Raw genomic sequence first — 7,584 nt, forward strand, 5'->3', positions numbered from 1 at the left:
ATGCATTAGGAATAACTTGACCATTATTATTAATTATTTATCAGTACATAAGGTCACAGGCAAAATTAATGCTGGGGGTCTCTCTTCACCCATCATACAGCTGTAGAAGGTCCCCAGACTAAAGTCCTCCAGGCTAAGTAGTCCCAGTTGCCTTAGCTGCTCCCCATAAGACTTGTGCTTCTGACCCCTCACAGCTTTGTTGCCCTTCTCTGGACATGCTCAGGGTCTCAGTGTCTTTCTTGTAGTGAGAACCCAACACTGAACACAGTACCTGAGCTGCATGAAACAGGAAAGTCTCAAAGAAGTAGAAATAACATTGTGGGTTCTTTTGGTTAGACCAACTCTCCATTGTGAATGTTGCAGAAAGAAAAAAAATAACCTGCACCCCTGCCAGCAAGAGACACAGGGACAGCAGCACAGGAGCCAGGTCTCATGGAAAAACTCTGGACCCAAACGTCCCCCACACAGGGAGTTTGCTGAGCCCTAACACAATTTTCCCTTGTTCTGTCATGCCCTGATGCAGTACTGCACCCATTTTAAGGTTGTTGCAGACTTGCCCACTGAGTAAATACATCTGGCAGCATGGATCTCTTCCACTTCAGAGACAATCAATGAATTTCTTTCCTTAGAGGAAAGGCTCTGACAAAATCCTCAATTTAATCCAGTTAATATCATATACTCAACTAAATTCACACAACTGAAAGCATTCTGTCAGTTAAAGGCATTTCAGGCATACACACAACTCTGGTGACAAAGTGATTTCTGTGAACAGAACACTGCCTGGCACACAAACAGAAGCTCGCTTAGCAAAGCACAGTTACACAGCAATGGCAGCAATCAGATCCCTCCAATTACATGGTTATAAAAAGGCACAGAGGAGAGAGAAGTTATCTGCTTGGTGCCAGACCGGGGGGAAGTGGCTGACATGAAAAGAGGAGCTCACGTGGCAGCATCAGCTTCCTATGGGCCTTGAACACTCGCAGAAATCAAATCACCAGCACAGAGCCACGGTCACATCACATGGGTGGTTCATTTCCTACTCTGCTTTTGGCTGCAATGCTTTTGATCCTGTCATTGGTCGATCTGTTTAATGTGTTAATTGCAAACTCCTCTGCTCTTCATCCAACGTTTCTTCTGTTTATTGGTGTGTCTGGCATCAGAAACACGCAAATAAGGTGACCAAATTATTTTACTTTCTGCGTATCATTGAGCCTGCATCCAGCCTGCTTTGAAGAAAGTGCCGCATCTGAACAGGAATGGACAAACCAAACAGCAGCACAGAAGCTCAGCAGTCCTTGCTCCTGCTTTTCACCATGAAGTGTTAGCATGTTATACCCTGCACATACCCGCGGAGCATTTAGAAGATGCCCTAAGTGATGCTGTTCCCAGTGCAACACAAGGGATGGGCGAGCTGACTGCAGCACAACTGCAACAGGACTTCTGCAAATAGCGTTAGAAGTAAAAAAGCACCTTTCTGTGCTCAGATGTGCAAAGTGAAGTGAGTGATTTACTGCTGTGATCAAATTATTCCAGGTGGTTGGGGCCTAAAGCACACCATAATACTGAAGAAAGCCTTGACACAACTTCAGTGTGCACAAGTGATACCACCACTGGGGAGGAGACCTAAACATGTGCTAATATCAGTATTTGCACTTATCTAGCAGGAAACATGGCTTGATGCATAGCATTTCTCATTGACTGATAAATGGTCAGGTTTAGGCATAGGAGACAAGGAGCAAGAAGCTGTGTGAAGTGATTCATCTGCAGAGAAGAAAGAAAATGTAGAGAGGATACAGCTGCTATGTGCTAAGGAAGTTGGGCTGCAAGGGGCAGCACATGTGGGAGCAACAAAAGGGGTTTTCTATTGTGGGAAAGAAGCACACAAATAAAAACATGCAAACAGAGGAGCAAACTGAACCACATAGGACATGGTTATGGTACAATGCCTGTCCTCAGGAGATGTTGAGGGAGAGAAACATAGGAAGTCTCAGAGCAGCTCTGTTTATATAGTGGAAGTGCTGTGACCTCTAAGCTACGCAGCAGCAACGCCAGAAGCAGAGTGCATGCTGGTACCTGCACACCAGGACTAAAGCAAAACAATCTGCCCTGAGCCCACGGGTCAGCAAGGAAACTTGTGCCTTTCCTGCTCTCAGAGGTCAGAGCAGCCAGAGCAAGGTTCCTTCTGTGTCAAGAAGGAACAAATCTCTTTGGTAGTTAGGAAGCCTCGCTTCCTAACCTCGCTGACGTGAAAGGGCATCAGGGTTTCTGCAAGAATTAGAAGCTGAGCTCTGCAGCCTCTTGGTGCAGTTTCAGTGCTTGCTGTGCCCCTTGCACTTGTCTTTTACTAACACAACTTTCAGGGTCATCCTAGTGTTGCTGATGTGTCTCCTCCAACAAACTCTCTCTTCAGTCACTGCAGAAGGCTCTTCACTGCTATGATCATTTTGAAGCCTTTAAGCTGTACTTACAGCAAGTGGTTTGCAAGCAGAGTCAAATGCGCTATTAGGACATTCTAAACCAAAAAGCCATGTTTTGTTTCTTTTTTCTCTTCTAGGAAAGGAAGCAATCTCATCCCCTTTCTTCATGGTAGCACTTGAGCTGAAGCAGTAATAAAGAAAAACCTCATGAACAAACCACTGGCCACCAGAGTCATTTGTCTGCTATTGATCTACTGTGTCATTTAATGGCTGGGAAGGTATGTACAAGAGCATCCAGCCCATGGGCATGCTGTACCCCCGTGCCCAGCAGCCCCATCTGCCAGCAAGACAGACCTCATATGAGGAGTAGGCCATGCAGCCTTGCTGCTGTTTCTGCCCCAAGTAGGGATTACAAACCTGTTCTACATGGCAACATCCAAATGGCCCTACTGAAATATATGATGAGTAATTATGGTCAAATTAAACAAAAGTGATAATTAAAAGAAGATTCTGAAGAGGAGGTTCCACCAGGCTGCTGCTCAGAAAGGCTTCAGCACTGCCTTTCCCTCCTGCCAGCCCTGTACCCGGGGTAGATGGCTGCTATGGCTGCTCCTCAGGAGCCAGCGCTGCCAACAGGAGAGGGTAGTCCCTTCTCAAGGCCTTTCTCAAGGAAAGAAAATGAAATCCTTTAATTCTGCACTCAGTGAATGAACCCTGAAGAATTAAGGCTTAGAGTCAACCTGCCAAAAATGGGAAGAGGTTTCACCCCACCAGACAGTTCTTGTAGGCTTTTATGATCCAATACTTGCCCTGGAAAACAGATTTGCTCTCACTCTGTTTGCATCCTTTGCACCAATAAGAGAGCTAAAGCTACATTGCAGTTCATGACTGATGTCATCTACAAATCCAGCTCTGCCTGGATTTGTAATCATGCAAAAACCATACGGAGCTACATGCACTGAGCCATAGACCCCCAGCTCTCTTTCCAAGTTAATACTGAGCAGTACAGATGTCCTTGAGTCTACACAGCTGTCAGCGCCCCCCTTGCTGATCATATGCATAAGTAAAAAGCCACAATGATCTCATTTGAGACCCTTAAACAGCAGAAGTGAGCACCAGAGGTCCCAGCCAGCCTAGCTGATTTGACTCGCAGTGGTTTTTGATTGAAGTCAACTATTAACAGACAATTAAGACACTGTCGCAGTTTAAAGATGAATTAGCCATGCAGTGACAAATTTGAATGCTTACTGCTGCACGCTGTGGCACGTAATCAGGGGATGAAGCTGTAATTGTGGCACCTCTTGTTTTGCTTCTGCTAGAGCGCAGAAAGCTAGATTCAATTTAACAAACAATTTGCCGCACTGCTCATTCCTGCTGGGTGGGAAAGCAAAGCTTGCTGGCAAAGCTCCCTTTGAGTTTTGCTCCTTTTTAAACCCATTACAAGCAAAAGTGGTACTTACTTTCACCTTTGCACCAAAGCAGAAAAGAAAAGGAGAACCCAGGAATGTCCCTGAGGAATGTATCTCAGGCTTCACCTGGAGCAGGTGAAAAAACATTAGTGGAAAGAGTTGTTCTTATTTTGATGTCTGTGGAAGTATCAGAGATATCACAGTGCAGTAGGGCCAACATGCTCAAACATCAAACATAGAATAAAAGACTCACTAAGGTTGGAAAAGATCTTAAAGGTTGTCCAGTCCAGCTGTCAACTCATCCCCACCATGTCCACTAACCACGTCCCTCAGTGTCACACCTCCATGTTTCTTTAACACCTCCAGGGATGGCGATGCCACCACCTCCCTGGGCAGCCTGTGCCAGTACATCAACACTGGTTCTGAGAAGAAATTTTTCCTAATATCCAACCCGAACCTCCCCCGGCACAACTTGAGGCTGCTTCCTTTTGTTCTATTCCTGTTACCTGGAAGATCGACCCCCACATTAACAATGCCTCCTTTCAGGCAGTTGTAGAGACACAGAATGTCTCCCCTGAGCCTTCTCATCTCTAGACTAAATAATTCCAGTTCCCTCAGCCGCTCCTCATAAAACTTGTGCTCCAGACTCTTCACAACTTCACTGCCCATCTCCAGACACCCTTCGGGGCCTCAGAGTCTTTCTTGTAGCAAGAGGCCCAACACTGAACACAGTACTTGAGCTGCGGCCTCACCAGTACAGAGTACAGAAAACATGGATATGTGGAAGGGGCAAAGATCTACCTGTATGTATGGGAATCGCTCTCCCTCGGCAGGACTGTTAAGGTGGAGGTGTTTGCTGACCTTCAAGACAAATGTCCTCCCACATGACAGGAAGGGAAGGGTGAAGTAAGGGAGAAGCTACATACAGATTTAACATCTCCTCACCAGCCTTCCCCTGTTCTGCTGCTGGGAAAGGAACACAGAGACTCTCACAAGGCAGGTTCTGAGATGCTTTTTTGCTCATGGTAATGAAATAAGTGTAAACTTGGCACCATGGTCTGGTTATTACAGTGACTGGCTTTTCTTTCTCAGGTGTTGCTGAAGCAAGTGCTCTGCAAGAGAAATAATCTTGTTTTGGTGAACCTCCAGAAATAGAGTAATTTTAATAGGCATCTCACTGTCAACAGTTGCACATCTGCTGAGTGCTAAACTAGAAACCAGAAAAAACACCATTTTTAATTTTATATCAGCAAGAGAAAGTTCTCCAAAGTATTTAAAGCAACGCATGCTCTGTGTGTACCCTGCTTCTGCCACTGCTACCTGGGCCTTCTTGTGCTTTTCTCCAGTTCACTGCTCCATGTCCTATGGGGCTGCAATTAAAGGACTCCCAAAGATGGCAGTGGTAGAGACTTCCTGGACCAGAGCAGAGCTTTTCTGCTTCTTTTACCCATTTCAAGTCCATCCTTGCATGTAGCCACTGCCTCAGAGTTTGCAGTCTAGACCTGGCTCCTCCAACATACCCAACTTCACAGATACATGACCACCACACTTCACTGTTGTTAGTGATTCACAACCAAGCAAGCAATTTAAGCTTATTCAAAACCACAAATCTCAGGTATTTTATTTTGCTTCTGTAGGCTAAGTATGTCCTTAAGTTTTTTGGTAACTCAGAGCGAACCAGAACCAGCCGTTGTTTCTGTTGCTTATTCAGGATGAAAATGCCTTTTTGGTCAAAAGGAGGACAAAGTTGTCACAGAATCACAGAATGGTCAAGGTTAGAAGGGACCTCCAGGATCATGACTCTCCAACCCCCTGCCACATGCAGGGCCACCAACCTCCCCATATTAAATATTAAACCAGACCAGGCTGCCCAGGGCCCCATCCAATCTGGCCTTGAACACCTCCAGGGATGGGGCATTCACAACCTCTCTGGGCAGTCTTCCAGCACCTCACCACTCTCTCTATAAAGAATTTCCCCATCCTCAAGTTGCCAGTTTGACTTCCTCAGCTAATGCAGACAGGTTTCCCTTTTTATAAGCTTATCACTCCTCCCCCCACAACCATACAAAAATATCAAAGAGCACAAGAGTTTGGTGGTTAGTAAGTAGAGATGCTCCAGTGAGAGCTATGAGGAAAAAGAAAGAAGGGAAAGAGAAGCTTCTGTCTTTATGAAATGTTTCTGGTCATGATCTTCAGAGAAGACATTTTTTTGCCTGCAAGCACCACACATGACTCAATATCTGTTTGATCCTGCTCATGATTCCTCATCAGCCTTGGAAAAGCCCTGAGGAGGGTTTCCAGGCAGCCAGTGACAAAATTTCATAGGGCTTTATGTGGGCATGAGTCAAAAGCAAGAAAAGCTCAGCTCATTAGATGAAAGTTCAGTGTTTTGGACAGAGGCAGGCTGTCAATGCCAAGGGCTATGTGCTCTGGCAAAGCAAGAAGCACAAACAAATGCTTCATAATTTGTACATCAGTGGCACTTGAGAGAGGAGGGAATAAGCGAAGAATAACCTGCACACTGATGAATGCTTCTCTCCAACACCTTCCTGCCACAAGCTGGCCTTGCCTTTTTACAGGGCTTGCTCCTGCTCGTATGACTGACAGGAGAATAATAGAATCATTAAGATTAGAAAAGACCTCTAAGATGATCAAGCACTGGCCAAGCACCAATTACTGAAGCACCAGCCAAGATGCAACATCCATTACAGGGATTCATTCTGGGGCAAGATGATTCTTTCCTGTTAATTGCACCATGAGGTTTAGCTTGGAGACTCCTTGCTAAAACTCTCTAATGGAGTGGCACAGCGGTTACAGAACAGGAGTAAACTTAGGAGTAAGTCACTTGTTTCACTTCCAGCTGGAAATAATTCATCTTATTCTTTCAGAAAAAGAAATTATGTACGGTTCCTATTTTAAATAAAGAACTAAGAGAAAAGCAGTGTTTGGATCCGTCCCAGTGCATATGTTGAACATAAAGCTTTTTGGCTGGTCAAATAGGAGCTTCAGGAGTGAAGAGTTAAATGTGAAGGCTGCACCGTGACATGAATTCACTATTCCCAGGAGAAGCTGCTGGGCTATTTGGCTACTGGGCAAGGAAAGAAAGGGCAGGTAGTGGCTCGTGACCCCTGCCCATTCCCAACAGCAGGACCTACTCCCTAGATATTCCTCGGGAGCTGCAAGTATAGGTCACTGCAGAGGAAAGGGACAGATGAAGCAACTTGTTGTGTCTCCTTCAGCCTGCCCCAGGCATGTAATAGAGGTGCAGGTTACAAGAGGCAATATGTGTTCCAAAATGAGTCTATCTTTGATGGTTCAAGTCAGCTAGAGATAGACACCGTAGATATCTTTCCATTCTGACACAAGGAGGTCATGTTAATTGCTCAGCTGTGCAGCTGGGCAGGGAAATCAGGCAGGGAGAGGTCAGATGCCTCACCTTGCAAATGCTTGCATGAATGCTTAATGTCTCTTCTCTGAGCAAACTCACTGCTTCAACACAACTGTTAAAGCTTCATTAAAAAAAAACAAAAAAAAAAAAAGGGGCAGATCTCTAATCTGCTGTTTGCTTCACAGAGTTTGGGGACACAGAGATGCCAGTTGCTTACCTGAGCCATTTCTAGTCTGCACCACCCTCTAACACCAGGCTAAACATTAACGCTATCACCACCACATCATTTTCAACGACATAGCATTCTACCAGAGCTGAGGCCAACCACACTAGTTACCTCAGGCCCCAGACACAGCAATTAATACTATCT

This window comes from Tetrao urogallus (assembly GCF_951394365.1).
Source record: "Tetrao urogallus genome assembly, chromosome: 2".
Lineage (NCBI taxonomy): Eukaryota > Metazoa > Chordata > Aves > Galliformes > Phasianidae > Tetrao > Tetrao urogallus.